Source organism: Camelus ferus, chromosome 6 (assembly GCF_009834535.1).
Source record: "Camelus ferus isolate YT-003-E chromosome 6, BCGSAC_Cfer_1.0, whole genome shotgun sequence".
Lineage (NCBI taxonomy): Eukaryota > Metazoa > Chordata > Mammalia > Artiodactyla > Camelidae > Camelus > Camelus ferus.
The window spans coordinates 11,461,773-11,478,267 of NC_045701.1; the positions used below are offsets into that span (position 1 = coordinate 11,461,773).

The 16,495-nt window shown below is 46.6% G+C and overlaps 1 long non-coding RNA gene across 1 annotated transcript; it reads right to left on the minus strand.

Moving 5' to 3' along the window:
- Positions 1–308: 308 nt before the first annotated feature.
- LOC116664473 lies at positions 309–15,829 on the minus strand. The gene is made up of 5 exons (XR_004320993.1): positions 15,683–15,829; positions 11,363–11,529; positions 7,246–7,451; positions 4,229–4,424; positions 309–1,318 (listed from the first exon to the last, which is right to left on the minus strand). It is a non-coding gene; the product is annotated as an uncharacterized LOC116664473 (long non-coding RNA).
- Positions 15,830–16,495: the final 666 nt, after the last annotated feature.

Here is a 16,495-nt window from a genome sequence, read left to right on the forward strand (position 1 = left end):
CCATTTTCAAGTTAGAGGTACTTTATTCTACACGCCATCATCTGACTCATCCAGCTCAAGTCTTGGTCTGAGTTTTCACAATAGGCTGTGTTCAGCTGTAGCCAAATAGGGCATCCTCAGTTTTATATATATACACACACACACACACACAAACACAAACACACACACACACATATATAGTTATATAGATAGATAGATAGTTTTATATATATAGTTATATATGTATAAAGTTATATATAGAGAAAGTTTTATATATATATATATATATGTGTATATATATATATATATATATATATATATAAAGAAATTCATGCTGATTAAAATTTGGTCCATACCTGTGATTCAGGGTACCCCAGGACGTCCATGCAAATCTGTTAAGAAGTGCTTCATATTAAGAATGTCACCATGTCACCAGATCTTTAACTTGTCATATCACCTCTCAAGACCTGAGTTTTCTTCTCCATAAAAAGAAGGGTTGGTGTCCTTCCCAAAATATTACTATTCCTTCCCCCTCCAGTTAACCCCTTCCACTCCAGGTACACTGCTCCCACCTCAATCTTAACATCGTTACCTCATACCTTCACACTATCACGAGTCTCTTCTCTGGCTTCCCAGACCCCCACCGCCTCTTCTCCCCCACCTGGCTGCCTCTCCTGTCCCTAACTCATCCTGGAAATTGACATTCAGACTTGGATAAGAACATAAGCTTGGGGGAGGGTATAGCTCAGTGGTAGAGTGCATACTTAGCATGCACAAGGTCCTGGGTTCAATCCCCAGTACCTCCAATAAATAAATAAACAAGCAAACAGACAGACCTAATTACCTCCCCCCAAAAAAGAAAACAAACAAAAAAATTGTTTTTAAAAAAAGATTTAAAAAAAAAGAATGTAAGCTCCATGGGGGTCAGGGGCCTTGTCTCTTTAGTTCATTGCTGTGTCCCCAGTGTTTAGTACCTCAGGGGTTCTTATGCTAGTTAATTTCATTTATCAACTTGGCTAGGCTATAGTATCCAGTTGCTTGCTCAAACACTAGTATAGATTTGGCTGTGAATTTTTTTTAGATGAGATGAAGATTTAAATCAGCAGACTCTGAGTAAAGCAAATCACCCTCCATGAAATGGGTGGGCCTCATCCAATCAGTTGAAGGCCTTAAGAAAAAAAAAAAAACGAGGTCCCTCGAAGAGGAAGGAATTCTGCCTCCAGACTCAAGACTTCACCATCAACTCCTGCCAGGACTTCTAGCCTGTTGGCCAGCTCTGCAAATTTCGGACTTGGCAGCCCCAATGGTGTAAACCAGTTCCTTCAATCTCAGTCAGTCTCTAGACAGATAGATAAACAGATATTGATATCTATATCTCTCTATATATAAAATATACATGAATCCTATTGGTTCAGTTTCTCAGGAGAGCCATGACTAATAAACTAATCGGTGAAGATTTATCAAATCTTACAAAGGCTTTTATCCTATATGGTAAAACACTGTGTTTCATGCAGGGGGAAAAAAAACCCTCTCAGAATATATTAGGCTCTGAAAATTCAGGAAATGGAAAAAAACCCTAACTATGTCTAACCCAAGGATTCCTTAAGCATATGAGCGCACAGGACCTCTTCAGCCCATTAGGCACACTGCCAGCCTGAGGGGCATCATGTCCACTGAAAGCTGTGGGAGAAAGTCTGGGACAAGCTTCAAACCATGATGCGGATAGCAAGGCCCTTTACCCAGTAGCCTTTCTAAACTTTTCCTTTCTCACCATCGTCCCTCCTTCTCTACTCTCCCCAAAATACCCTGTGCCATAACTTCAACAGACTGGCATCCCTTAATGGCACTTGGCTATTTCCCACATCTCCAACCTTGGCTCATGCTTTTCCTTCTGCCCTGAATGCCCTTTCCCTGCCCTCCACCTTCAGCTACTTCTGTGCTTAGAGTTCAATCTCTGTCTAGGGATTTATCTCTTAAGACCTGGTTCAGATATCTCTTTCGCCAGGAAGCTTTCCTGCAGGGTCCAGCCCAGCCCCTCCCCCAGAGGGGGCACTCCATCCTGTGCTTGTGCCACTAACAGGCCTACCCCTGCTAGCATACTTGTCCGGGGCCGGTTGCAGTTACTTGCTTATAACCGGTCTCCACTACCAGTCTAAGAGCTCACCCCGGGCAGGGACTGGCTTCTTCACCGTGGCAGTACCTGTGATTACAGCTTTGTTCAATTGAATGAATAAATGGGCATCCCTTAGTTCAAAAACTTCCAAAGTTTTTCAAAGACTCAACAGAGCATTTAAACTTCCCTGACTGTTAGGACCCTCCATAAAATTGCCCACCTACCCATACAGGCTTCCACCTCACTGCTGCCCAGCCTGCAGGGTCCACTCCCATCCTCACCCCAAGGCTGACACCTCATCACTTCTGCTGCCATCTGTTTGTTAGCACAGTTTTCTGAAAGGGAAAGATGCTCCTGTCTTTATATATATATTTGCCCAATCACAGGGTTGTTTTTGGGGGTCCCCCAGAATAATAAATGTGAATACTTTGCAGAGAGCATAAATGGTCATACCCTGTTAGGGAGCCCCATTGGGAGGGGGGCTCTGTGGACTGGGTCACCTTTGTGACAAATTGCAAGGCGGTCTGAGGGCCCTGGGAGAACAGCCCCCTGCCCCGCCCCCCCCGGCTCTCCTGTGGCTGCAGCCAGAGTCTGCAGATGCCTGTCTCTGTAGCCTGGGGCAGCTGTCTCTCAGCCCACAGCCTGCTCAAGTTCTTCAGAGGCTTTCTGTGTGTGTGTGTGTGTGTGTGTGTGTGTGTGTGTCAATAAGTTCCTTTCTAGAAGTTAGAAGGGTAAATTAAGCCATTTGCCTTGTACATCTTAATGTGAATTATCGTCAACTTTGCCTTTCTCTCGATATTAACGTCTGAGGGGAGGGGATTTCGGAAGGAGGCTGCTCAGGTTGCTTGCCATTCTGACTATGACAGCCTACTGAGCAGACGTGGGAACCAGCCTTTCCAAGCAGATGGATGCATTTATTCTTACCTAGAGTTTTCTTGCCTGTCTGGTATTGCATCCACTGGAGCCCCTCAGCCTCCGGACACACCTTTACGGAGGAGTCCCATTGGCTGCTACAGAATGATTGACAGTGTAACGGGGTGTGGTCTCTGTAGATGGACTCCTCGAGTCCTAACCCTACCTCTGCCACTTTCTAGCTGTGTGATCTCAGGGAAGCCACATAAACTCAGTTTCCTTATCTGTAAAATGGGGATTATAGTAATTATGCATGTTTCACAGAATCATGAGATCTAGGCGAGTACATAAAAAGTGCCTTGAGAGACTAGCACATGGTGAGCTTTCTACTTGTTAGCATTTATTCCCTTTGTCCCCGGCTAGGTCACCAGACACCTAGAAGACCTTCCTTGAGTATTAGTTGAAGAGCAGGAAAATATTTGGGAGCAATGGAAGGGACACTTGGGAGAGATGTCCTGGGTGTGATCCGTTAGTTTCTCCCTTCACTCACGCTGAATACACACAACCTGGCCAGCCAGATAGACATCATCTCGACCCCAGGGGCCCTCAGGTCTAGCGGAGACAAATATACAAACAGATCACAAGTGGAACTAAGCATAGAAAGGAGCGGAGATTAAAGAAGAAAAGGAGAAGTGGGAAGGAGCTACTTCATGTAGGTGCCTCAGAAAGGAGGAGAAATCAAGCTGAGAATTCAAGGATGCCTACAAGTCGGTGCTGGCTGTGGAGGAGCTGGTGGGAGGGAGAGGAGACACAGGTGCAGGTGCCAGCGCTGAGCTTTCACACCTCCAACTCTCTCCTCTCCTGCTGCTCTTTTCTTGGAAGCCCAGGGACAATGGGTCCCAGGCCTCCCCCCAACCCCCACAAGCCCACTGTCCTGCTGGCCCGGGGACTCCGGGACAGCCATTCACCCACTGCTGGGACTCAGCTCTGCTCCTCCCGCTTCCTCCCTGCAGATGCTTTCCGGCTGCCATGGGGAGGGGAGCCCTTCTCTCCCTCCCTCCCTCACCTGCCTGGAGAGCTGGCGCCAGAAGGGAACCCACAGACCCTGGAAAGGTTTTTCTAGGACAAAAGCACGAAGACACCAGGGAATGTACTCGTGACCATTAGGGGCCTCTGGCGGGGAGCTGTGTCTGCAGCTCATCAAGCAGCCTTTTGTTACCTGCTGCTGGGGGGATTATTGACCCAACTGGCTCTTCTGAGAGGTTATCACTTTAACATTCCTACCTGGCCGGGGGCTGTGCTTTTCTGTGCTTCATTCCTACCACCAGACGTGAGATCTGCATGTGTGAATCCATTAGGGGACAGTGTTTATTTCTTCGATTTATGTGGGGCCTGCACTTCGAAAAGCTAAATCCAGGCTTGCAAATCATGCCAAGGGGTAACTGTCATTGTCTTGACAACAAAGCCTCTTGCTTTTGCCCTGAAAAGGAAGAAGAATTTTGAGAGCCAGCCCATCCAGGGTTTCTGGTGACCAAGCTAAACTGTTCCCTACCCACTCCAGCCTCCCACAATGACTCACTGATGGAAATAGGCACAGGTCAGGTTTTTCACTGCATGGTGATTATAAGTATATAGTTGCAGAATGGCTTGCGTCCTTTCCAGAAGTAATTGCTCACCACTCCCACCCACTGCTACTGATCACAGAACCGCAAATAAACAATATGCACTGGGGCTTCAGAGAGGTTCCTCTCTGGTGGAGGAGGCCGCTGTGGAGACCTGGGTCCACAGCCTGCGGCAAGATGGCAAGAACTGGAGTTCCTGGAGAGCTATTGACAAGATACACACCAGTCCCCAGGAAGAAAGTCCAGCAACTGTCCTCAGGGGGCAGCTGTAACATCAGAGAACCATTTTGTGTTAATACCCCTCTCTCCCCCGTTTTCCTGTTGCCTCGCTGATTTTCAGTTTGTCTTGGCACTGCCTCCTCCTAAAAGTCCGAGTTGCGCTAACCTCCCCCCCCGCCGCCCCCCCAGGGATCCCGAGATGACAAGAAGCATGTAACTGCAGAAAGAGTCTGGGTGCCGGGCTGTCATGTTGGGAGTTGTTTTTAAAGCAGGGGAATGGCCAGAAGGATCCTTCCAGAGCAGGGGTGGGTAGGTGGTGCTGGGAACAAGCTTTGCAGACAGAGAAATCTGTTTATCTTCACACTCCCGAGAGGCAATCACTCTTCCCGTGACAGCGGAGAGGACTGGAGCAAGCGCATTCCAGGGCAGGAGCTGTGCGGGCTCCCTGGCCAAGTGGCCTTCTCCTAATCAGCAGTGGGTCTCGATGAGATAAAATGGGGTGAGAGCAGCAGGACGCCTGTTCTATCTTCCCCCTGGGTCTTCAGAAGAAACTCTGATCAAAGGAGAAGTGGTATTTGTGAAGAGCCGAGAAAACTTGAAAGAAAATCGCAGTGGGCATGGGTATTTGTTTCTGTCCGTCTGGGTTTCTGGGGAGGTCTGGCCTGCAGCTACTCAGCACCTCTGCCCTGGTTTCCTCCCTCCACCCGTCTATTCCCCCCAAACTGAGAGCTGTTCTGAAACTTGAAAAAATTTCTTACAATTCCGTTATTTTTCCTAGTACCTAATCCATTCAGGATTTTATAGGCTAAGGAGGAGCTGTGAGGCTTCAGTCGAATTTGATCATCTTTAATGCGTATAAAAGTAGAAATTCTCAGGAATGTTCTTATCTTTGTTTCCAAGGCCTCAGAAAGGAAGGCCTGTGGACACAGACTGGACAGAGAGAAACTAAATGCGTGTGTGTGTGTGTGTGTGTGTGTGTGTGTGTGTGTGTGTTCAGGGGCAGTTTTTTAGATCAAAGAGATTCATTTGGTGTCCTTCCTTCTCTCCTCTTTGCTCCCCCTCCCCCTGTCATCCCAGATCAGTTTGAAAAGAACTCAAGCTCTCTTTCACACACACACACACACACGCACACGCACACGCACACACACACACACACACACACACACACAGGCACAGAGGTCAACCCAATAGTGGAGGAGGACTGAGTGGGGGAGGGGGAGCCAGCCCAGCACCCTCAGCCTCTGATCTAAAGACCCTGGGAAAACGATCCACACTGACCGTGTGGAGGTTCAAAAAGTAAAAAACGAATCCTACCCCACACCCCCGCCCCACCCCATCCTGGATTTAAAGAACCAGAGAGTGAGTAGCACTGAATGCTTGCATCGCTCCACCCGAGACTCCTAACAGTTGCCGTGGACTGAGCATTTATGTTTCAGTCATTGTGTTCAGCACTGGGCACAAATGAGCTCATTTAATGCTATTGGAAACGCTCTGTGAGAGATAGAACACCTGATTTCCAGATGAGAAACTGAGGTTAAGGGACATTTCACTGGCCCTAGGCTGCCTGGCTGGTTGAGCCAGCGTTCACACCCAGATCTGCCTCATTTAATCACCGAGCTCTTGGTCACTCTGCAATAACTGTTGCTGCCTGGTAAGGTAGATATAGATCCTGCGGAGGGACTCCTCAGACAAGTGCGAGGCAATATACTGTCCACTACAATGCAATGAAATTAATAACATCTGTGAGCAAACATGGACGCCTTTGTGGGAGCAGAAGGCCTACAGCTCGGCTGACAGATGGAGATGTCATTGTATTCATCGTGGACTGTGGCACATCTGGAAACAGAGGCCAGTCTTGAAATCAGATGTATTCCAGACATGCCCAGTTCCCCTTTCCTCCCCCTTGGAAAAACCTTCGCTGGGTCCTGCTGTGCCCTCCAGCTAAGAGCCTGTGCTCTATTCCCTTGCCCTGCCAAACTTTCTGAATGAAAAATGGAGCCACTCATCATCCCATTTCCTCGACCCCACCCCCCACACTCCAGCTTCCTCCCACTGCTCTCCTTGGAGAGGTCACCAGTGAGCAAATCACTTCCAAATCCGATGACATTTTCTCTGCCTTCATTCTCTTGATCTTCCCCCCAGCACTGGACGCTGTTTATCACCATCTCTTTCTCCCTTGATTCTGTGATTCTGTCCGGTGTCAATCCACTGATGCCTTTGTCTCTTCCGTGATGTCAAAACATGGTCTTGTCGGACCAGGCTTTCTCCCGCTTCCCTTTTTTCTCCACACTGTGCTCTCTCTTAGTGATGTCCCCTACTTCTCACTGCTTCAGCTATCATCTCTAAAGAAGGCCTCTAAGGGGGTTCTGTGGACAGAGAACAGGACAAAACCCTGGCCACCCCTCCCACACCAGCGGGGAGGTCCTGGGTAAGCCACGCGATTCCTTCTCTGTGCCTTACCTTCCTCGTCAGTAAATTAAGGACAGCCACAGGTGAACCGCACAGGGTGAACGTCCCGTGTAAACTGTGAAGCACTGTGGAGATATTAGTCATTGCTCTTGCCATCATCTTCCTTTTTTGATCTTCTGCTCTAAAAATAGCACTCATCAGCTTTCCCCCAAAGGCTGGAGCAGGACTTCTCAACTCTCAAAACTGCCATTCCCATCCTAAGGTGCATAAAGATTGTGAGTTGTTAAAATAGATCAATTGACATTTAATTGTGCAGACCTGCCATGAAAATTTTATGTCCTCCAGCTTGACTGAGCCCTGGCCCCTTGCCAGTAGCCCTGCCGCTGCTTTGCCAGCTCAGTGCCCACACCGACGACTGCTAAGCTTCTCTCTCTTGAACTTTCCATTTTCTCTTCAGCAGCCCTCCATCTACAGAGAAGACGAGAGCGTCTCAGTTTTGGAGTGAGACATGGGTTTAAATTCTAACTCTGACTCTCATAAGTTGGATGACCATGGCAATGCATTTAGCTTCTCTGAGCCCCAGCCTGCTGTTTTATAAGAAGGAAGCTTATTGGCTGAATGGTGTCCACCCCGCCCAAAACAAATATGTGACTCAGAATGTAACCCAATAAATAACTCAGGATATGACCTTATGTGGAAATAGGGTAGTTGCAGGTATAATTAATTAAGAAGCTGTCACAATAGAGTGAGATGGACCTCTAATCCAATATTAGTCTCCTTATAAGGCAATGGCCATGTAAAGGCACAGGGTAAACACCACGTGAAGATGAAGGCAGAGACTGGAGTGATAAATCTACAAGCCGGGAACACCAGAGACTGTCAGCAAGCCACCAGAAGCTGGGGGAGAGTCATGCAGCAGACTCCCCCTCAGAGCCGTTAGATGGCATCAACCCTGCTGACACCACACCTTGATCTCAGATTTCCAGCCTCCAGAAGTGTGAGGTGATGAATTCCTGTGGTTTAAGCCACCTAGTTTGTGATACTTTGCTACAGCAGCCCTGGGAAGCTAATACAGGAATAATACTCAACCTGAAATAAGTAATTGAGTGTCAGGCTTGTGGTGTGGGATCAGTCCCGCCCCACCCTTCTGGGCTCCATATTGCCTGTCTGTGCAGCTAAGCTCTGTCTTCCCTGTGGTCTTGGAGGGAGAGAGAAGCCCTCCTTCTGCCTTGAACACATCACCACCATCACCCAAGCAGTAGCCCTGATCCCTTCTTTGCTCCACGAAATCCTGCTAGCAGTGGATCTGCTTTCAGAAGCTGCCGTGACAGCCGGAGCCCTGTCCCAGCCCCCAAAGATGTTCCTCTCCACCCTAACCCTTCTTACTTGACCCCCTTTCCTCCCACCTTCCCATCCTACTGACTTAACTTTAATCACACCCTCGCATTTCCACCAACATGAGAAGAGAACATTCCCTGGAATTGACAGCAAATACATGATCCACATCAGCAGTGGGTTTAAGATCAACTTCTTTGCTGTATATACTTTCGCCTCCTCCAGCCTCCACCTCTCCAGCCTGCAAAATACTGTAGATGAAGTTACTAAGAGTAACAGTAACGTTTTTAGTTTTTTTAAAGCACAGACTTGTTCTCATCCTCCTTCTTTTGGGGATTGGTCAGTAACAGCTCTTCTCTTTCTCAGCATCTGCCTCCTGTAGAGGTTAACTTATTCTTTCCCCTTTCTGCCAAACATTTCCAGCAGGGACCTCTGACTGTGAGGTAGGTGATGCTTGTGATTCTGCTCAGCTCAGAAAGACTCCTCCTTCTCTGAGGAGCAGACAACAGGGCTGGGCCCCAGAGGCCACATCCACCCTATGTGACCCCACACAGGGGCCTTGGCTGTAGATGATTAATCCAGGGGAGTGTGAACGAAAATACTGCAATGTGAGTGAAAATACTGCAACTACATCAGTAAACAAAGAATGCTGAAACCAAGTCCTCAGTGGCTGCCGCCACCCCCCAGTGGGGACAGGCCTGCAGCCCGGCCTCTGCAGCCACTCACAATGGTGCCCTCTGAGCAGACTCAGAATAAGAAAGGACAGGATACTGGCCCTAGATAGCCAGGTGCTTGTCAAAGGAATGAAGTCAGTGAGCCCAAATGTTTGCTTCCTCCCATACATAGAAAAGCACTAAATCCTTGAACTTGAGATGCCTGGTTTTCTTTAGATAACAAGTAATCTTTTGTTGTTCCAACTACCTGGTCTTTGTTGTAAAGCTCCTATATATCCTAGCTCCTCCCCTACCTCTTCGGAGCAGTCCCTCAGAGCATCTGAGAGGCTGTCATCCCGGCTCGAGTCCTCCCGCCAAATAAAACATAACTCTTTTAACTTTTAGGCTGTGCATTTATTTCAGTCGACAGGAGCTAACCCCGCCGCGGCCCCTCCCTAGAATGTGAGTTATGGGAGGGAGACACTGCGGAGCCGGGGCCGTGTCGATGCAGAGTTGTGTCAACAGCAGGACTCCTAAGCCGTGAACTTCCACTGTACAAGCACCCAGCGGTGTCCCGGGACCTCTCCTTGCTTTCTTTTCTCTCTCTCTGTTTGAATATACTGTTGTATTTTATGTACTTATTTTAATGAAGTATAGTCACTTTGCAATGCTGTGTCAATTTCTGGTGTATAGCATCATGTTTCAGTCACACAGATACATACATATACTCCTTTTCATACTCCTTTTCATTATAGGTTACTACAAGATATTGAATAGAGTTCCCTGTGCTATACAGTAGAAACTTGCTGCTTATCTGCTTTATAGATAATAGTTCGTATGTGCAAGTCTTGAACTCGCCTCTCTTTCATCTTATCCTTTTGAATTCCGAAATAGACCCTAAAGAGACTTCCGGTTTCCTCTCCCCTGTGTGCGAAGCTTAGAAGTCATCACTCCCATCCACACAAAATGAAAAATGCTGAACAAACCAAAAATCAATAACGTTTCTTAAATCCATCAGAGAACTGAGGTCACAGGGCAAACGCCTGCCCACGCAAATTAGAGACAGACAGGAGGATACAGAGAACCACCACCGGCGTGGAAGCCCAGGAGCAGAAAACCCCACAGGAGCTGCTACCAGTTTCTTTGCCCGGCACTGACACCTGGCTTTCAGCAAAATAGACCCTATACATTCCTGTTCTTAGTCTAACATGGACAGTGTTGGCTCACGTTGTTCAACCTCGATCAACACAGCCTGGACATTTCTACCCTCTTTCACATGTTCAATAGCGACCCAGAGCCCGCGGTGAAAGGCTGGTACTGGCCTCTGCGAGAATTGTGGAAATGTGGGACCCCTCCTTTCCTGGGGCTCACGGCCAGTCGGAAGCACATTTACAAAAATAATGTTAAATACAAGTTTGGTTGTGATCTGCTAAAGCAGAGGCACCAGGAGGAACAAAGGGAAATTAAGTTTGTGAATATTTGGGAAAGCCTTAGAAAAGCCATGACGTTTGCACTGAGTCTAAGAGGTTTTCCATGGACACAGATGGGGGCGGGGCGGGATGGTTTTCAAACACAGTAGGAAATGAGAATGAGGAGAGTTTGGGACCAGAACATGAAGGATAAAGAATGAGAAGGGGATAAAAGAGATGGGGGAGTGGGCGGTGTTTGGATTTGCGGGACCAGACTGTGATGAATATAATAAATTTGACAGTCTGATGTAAGGTGAACTAGAAAGAGGTTGGGGAGGTCACGGCAGCAAACCAAAGAAGTTCTTAAGACCCAAACTAGATGGAGGTAGTGGAAGGAGGAAAGAGAGACACAAGCTGAGTGGCAGGTCGGATGACTGGGACTCACTGTCTCTGGATGTGTGCACAGTAAGAGGACAAAAGGAGACAGAGATGGAGTCGGTACCTCCCTGATCTGTTTCTTCACCCAACAGCCTGCCTAGCCCTAGCGATCTGCTGCGCTTTGCCGCCTCAGAGGGGCCCCACCTCTTCTCTGAGCCACCGTGGCTGGCCTGTGTCCAGGAAGATGGGGGGCCGAGACCATCGGAGGGGGTGCATCCTTAGCAGCACCTCCCTTGTACAAATCAACACCAAGTCATACAGCCTTTAAAAAAAAAGGTGTACTTGCTGTTCCCCCATTTACAGGCATTGCATTTTAGTCACAGATTTTCCAACCTGTAGGTGATCTTGTAGATCACAGCGTCCACTGCCCTCACTTCAAGTCTGAGGTGACTGGTGTCCAGAGGAATTAAGAAGCCTGCCTGAGGCTAGCAACTTTTCTTAGGGTCGGCCAAGTAATCCCAAGCAGGGAACTTGATCTCTCTGGTTCTCGGCATCTTCACCTGTAAATGGAAATAAAGATCATGCTTATGTCACAGGGTTGTGGCTCGGATTAAATAAGACTGTGAAAGTCACATGCTGGGAACAATATCTGGAACATCCAGCAAACGTTTGCTATTACTGTGGTTATTGTTGACTGCTCAGACATCATTATTGTTTTGTCACTTACAGCTTTGACTGTATCAGTAATTCCCCCATTCAGCCAATACATGTTTACTGAGTCCCTACGCTGTGCCAAGTCCTTTGCCAGGTGCTGAGGAGAGAGTCAGCCCCTGCCCTCAGCGATTTCACAGGTCAGTGGTTGCTGGTACATTGCGGGCCAGGAGACAGAGCTACAGGAGTGCAGTGCTGCAGGCAGCAGAAAAGCTTTCAAGAGAAAATATTTGATCTCCTTAAAGGATCAGTCTGCCGGCTGGGGAAGAGAAGGGAGAGAGCCTCACAGCCATTCCAGCCTCAGGGAACAGCCTGGCAAAGGCGCTGTGGTCAAGGGAGGAGGCAGTGGTGAGAAAAGAGGTTCCTGAGGGAGCCTGGGGCCACGATGTGAAAAGTTCTTATACGTAAATTGCAAGCTTCCTGTCTATCCCTGCGGGTAATTAGCACAGTGTTTAATTCACAGAATGACTTGATTGATTTCTTTTTCCCCTTAGACACACATGCAGAAAATAGACTGTCACTCAGTTTTGATTATCACAACTCTGTTTCTGATTCCCAGATCTGCCTTTCCACTTCTCTTTTCTCTACCATGAGCCCCACGCGGCCAGATGCCTTTGTAGTTGAAATACTTACGATTCCTACACCCCACTATTTCCCATTACCCCTCCACTCTTCCCTTAATCGGGCAGGGGTCCAGAGGATATTCCATGCCTTAATAAGTGGAGGAAAAGCTTCTGACACTTAAAAGTTCAGGCCTTGGAGGGACCCAGAGTACACAGAAAACAACAACAAAAAAATCGTGAGGTGTGCACCAGGGCATTTTCCCACTTGTGAGCCGAGATGAAGATTTTCTGCTTTGGAAGGAGGAGGAGGGTCCATGCTGGGTTGGAAGTCAGTGACACAAATCACTAGTATGTCCCTCCACTCCCTGAGAAAGGAGGCGTGCACTCTGCCTGCCTCTTCTAACTTGGCCTGGGTGGGGAGGGTGTAGCTTAGTGGTAGAGTGCATGCCTACCATAGACAAGGTCCTGGGTTCAATTCCCCAGTACTTCCATTAAAAAAATACATAAATAAACCTAATTATCTCCCCACCAACAAAATTTTAAAAAGATCAAATTTCTAACTTGGCCTGGGTGTTAGAAGGAGCACCCTTGAGCCTGAGAAGCACAGAGAAGAATCAAGGGATGAGAGACAACTCGGCCGTGAGCTGTGCAGATGGAAGGCTGAGTACAAGATGGCACTCTGTGAGCCTTCCAGGACTTAATTCAGTCCTAAGGGAAAGTCAGAGTTCCCCCTAAATTTCTGTCACCCTGAGGAATTAGGACTTATAGAAAAGTAAACTTTTTTTTTAACACATCTGGGGTTTGAGGCTCACCCCAACACCTACCTAAAAAATTTAACTACAGGGTAGAGAGGTGGTATAGTTCAGTGGTGGCGCACATGCTTAGCGTGCATGAGGTCCTGGGTTCAATCCTTAGCACCTCCATTTAGAAAAAAAGAATTTTTTTAGTTTAACTGTAGTAAATTTTAAACTCACTATACATTACTTTTTATTTCAATGAATGTTTCTTGGGCACCCCCTAATTGCAAGGCACCCAAAGAAGTCCAGAGTAGGAAGAGTGACTTACACTCAAACATGTCCAGACAGAAAGTATGAGCAACAAGAAGAGACACTCCTGCACTCTGACTGGCAGGAGGGCAAACGCTCGCGGAAGGGGCTGGCACTGGCCCAGAACTAGGGGCACGGGTAGGAAATTGAGAGGGAGACAGCAGTGGTTTCTGACTGTTGAAGAAGTTGGTGGAGCCTAGAGCGCAAGGCTGGAGGAAAGGTCCACAGGGGACTAGCTGTCCCAGAGCCTAGCCTCACTCTTGCTGCACTGACACCTCTGTTCTCTAAATCCTTAGGGTCATGTTTTGATGCTTTCCTCCCCTCCCTTCTCAGGGCCCGTACTTCTGAGTCTTTTTGTACTTAAGTTTCATAGAACTAGAATAATAGCAATAAACATAAAATATTTTAAAATAATATCAACTACCATTTAGGGATTTGGCATAATATTAAGCTCTTAACCTCAATTGTCTGATTTATCCTTACAATAGGAATGATTATCCCATATGGGAGCTTTAGCTCATAAGGGAGAATTACCTTCTCTTTTCCAACCTACATCCTAATGGTGTCTCAATAACTGCTAGACATTTTCCGAGATGTTCTGTGTCATCCAAACCGTTTGTGTGTGTGTGTGTGTGTGTGTGTCATTTACATATTGTTTTCTTAACCAAAATAATGTTAAACTAAGCCTCTAAAGTGATCTTTAAAATTTCTTCCTGCTTTCCATCCAGCTATTATAATTTCATATTTCTCTTCCTCAATATGATTTCACAAATTGTTCAAGAACCTCCTAACCCCGTCCTGTGTGCCTCTTACCATTTGCTTCCTCCTCTAGGATTTCCACTCAAGCTGTTTTCTCTTCCCTCTCGCTGGAATATTCTCCAGGACCTCTGTCCCCCTTGCAAAACCTGTTCATTAAATCATACACATTCTTCAAGACCAGGCTAATATGCTGCCTCCTACAGAGAGCCTTCTGGAAGTCTCCCCATCAGAATAACTCATTTTCCTCTCCATCCCTGCAAGCATTGCTTCCGTGTCTTTATGTGGTTGTATTTACGTCCTATGTGTACATATTTTTCTTCCTCTTCCACTGAATTGTGGGCCCACATCTTATACTTCTTGTGTGTCTGATGCATCTGCATTGTTCACATTTCAGAATTTTACTCATATGAGTATTTCTTGAATTGATTCAGATAGAAACCAATGCAGGTTTCTCCATCAAGTATTCAGGGCCTGCCCTTCCCATATTCTGTTCCTCCATCATACACGCTAGATTTTGTGAGGCCATGATCATTAACACAATCATTTCCTCTTCTTCTGGTCATTTTCTCCTAAAATGGAGGTGGAAGGGACCAGATGAGCATCTGGCAGCCAGAACTGCCCTGGGCCTGCCCGGGTCCTCACTGGGTGTGTGTGGAGGTCCAGGCGCATGGGGTGCTCTAGACTTCCAACCATTGGAGTAGCCTCCTCTGGGGGAACCCCGATGCTGGGAGCAACTGTGGTTTCAGAGAGCTGAGATCACTGCGGCTGGAAGCCTGGAAAATACTCCAAAGTCAGACCCAGATTCCCACACATTTTCGAAAGAAAGGAAAAGAGAAAGTGCAGAGGTAGAGAGGACTCATGATTTCTTTTTCAAATTTTCAAAAATTTGCTGATTTTCAAATTTTCAAAAATTTGCTTTTCAAAAATTTGCTGATTTCCTTTTCAAATGGATGGAGAGAGGTTAACAAAGAGGAAACGTCCCTGTATCAGTTAAGCCATATGTGAGCAAATCACTGAATTTCTCTTTAAAAGAGGTCTGTCCAAATGTGCTTTAAAATGTCCACAAGAGGGGAAGACAAAGTTCTTTTAATAAGAGATCATTGTCCCAAGTCTGACCTCAGCAATGGACAAATTAGATGCCAGAGAAACCAAATGCAGCCATAAGCTGAGTATATCTCGTGTGCAAAATCTTCAAAGCTTGTATTTAAGAAGTTCGTAAGCAGTCTGGGGCTGAAGGCAAAGGGTTAGCACTTGGGAAGGGTGCTCACAATGTCTTACTCCACCTTCTATAATACAGACAATTAAACATAAAGATTAGTTTGCAAGAACGAGAGGAATCCAATGTCTTCATTCCCAGAGAGAGATTATAGGAAATGTGTGGCCTGTCTTTAATTCTTTATTTATCAGGAACAAAAAAAGCATAGGCGTTTTAACTACTAACAAAATAAAAGCAAGAAAAACAAACAGCAAGAATATATCGTGCAGTCCAACTTTCTCATTTTGTTGATAAGAAAAAAAATGAGTCCCTAGATGGTTGAATGACTTGCTCAAGATCATCAAAGACGTCAATTTAAACTCATAAACTCAGAGAAGCCAAACGGAAATAATGTCAAGATAAATTAAATGATTCTTACCTATCAAAAACACGAGGGATGGGAGATTCCCCTTGCCCAGTCTCCATGGCTTTGGCCACCCTGCCAAGCGGGAAGAGGTTTGAACCCCACATCTGGTTGTCCATGTGCCCCAGGCTGGGGAGGTCAGCCAGTGAGTCAGTTTCCAAATCATACTGGCTTTTAGAAAACAGGATGAGACCAGAAAGCAGAGAGGGAGGGACAGCACCCTGAAGCCTTTTAAAAGCTCTCCACAAAAGGCAAAGAGTTCTCCTCAACCAATCCTGACCCCAACCGACCTCGTGACCTGGTTACCTAGGGTCAGCTTAACACTTTAGAAATGGTCCTGGCTGGCTCTGTAACCTCTGTCACTCACAACTAACAAATATGTCTTTATAGGGGTCACCTTTTGGCCAGAAACTGGCAGATTCTTTCCTTTCAATTCACATATTATGCAAAAGTCTCTTTGGTTTCTATTTAGAAATTCAAGTAGTCTAATTTGAAACCTTTTCACTAACACAGGATACTGCAATAATTGTCACTGACATAAAAATCTCTACAGAGTCTACATTAATACACAGTTTGGAAAACTCAGTATGTTTCATAGGGACACTCAGAGAACAAACATAGTGTATGTCCCTGTAAACTTTCATGCTTCTATGCAAGACAGAGAGAACACAGGATGGCTAGAATCTAAAATTTTAGGGGTCCAAACCAGTCTTGTCTTTGGAGGAATTGTCAACAGTGTCTCTGGTGCATAGAGACGCTTAGAGAAAAAGAATGGGGGCCTCAGTAAGCAATCTTCAGTTATTCTCACCAGGCAGTCAAATGTTGAAA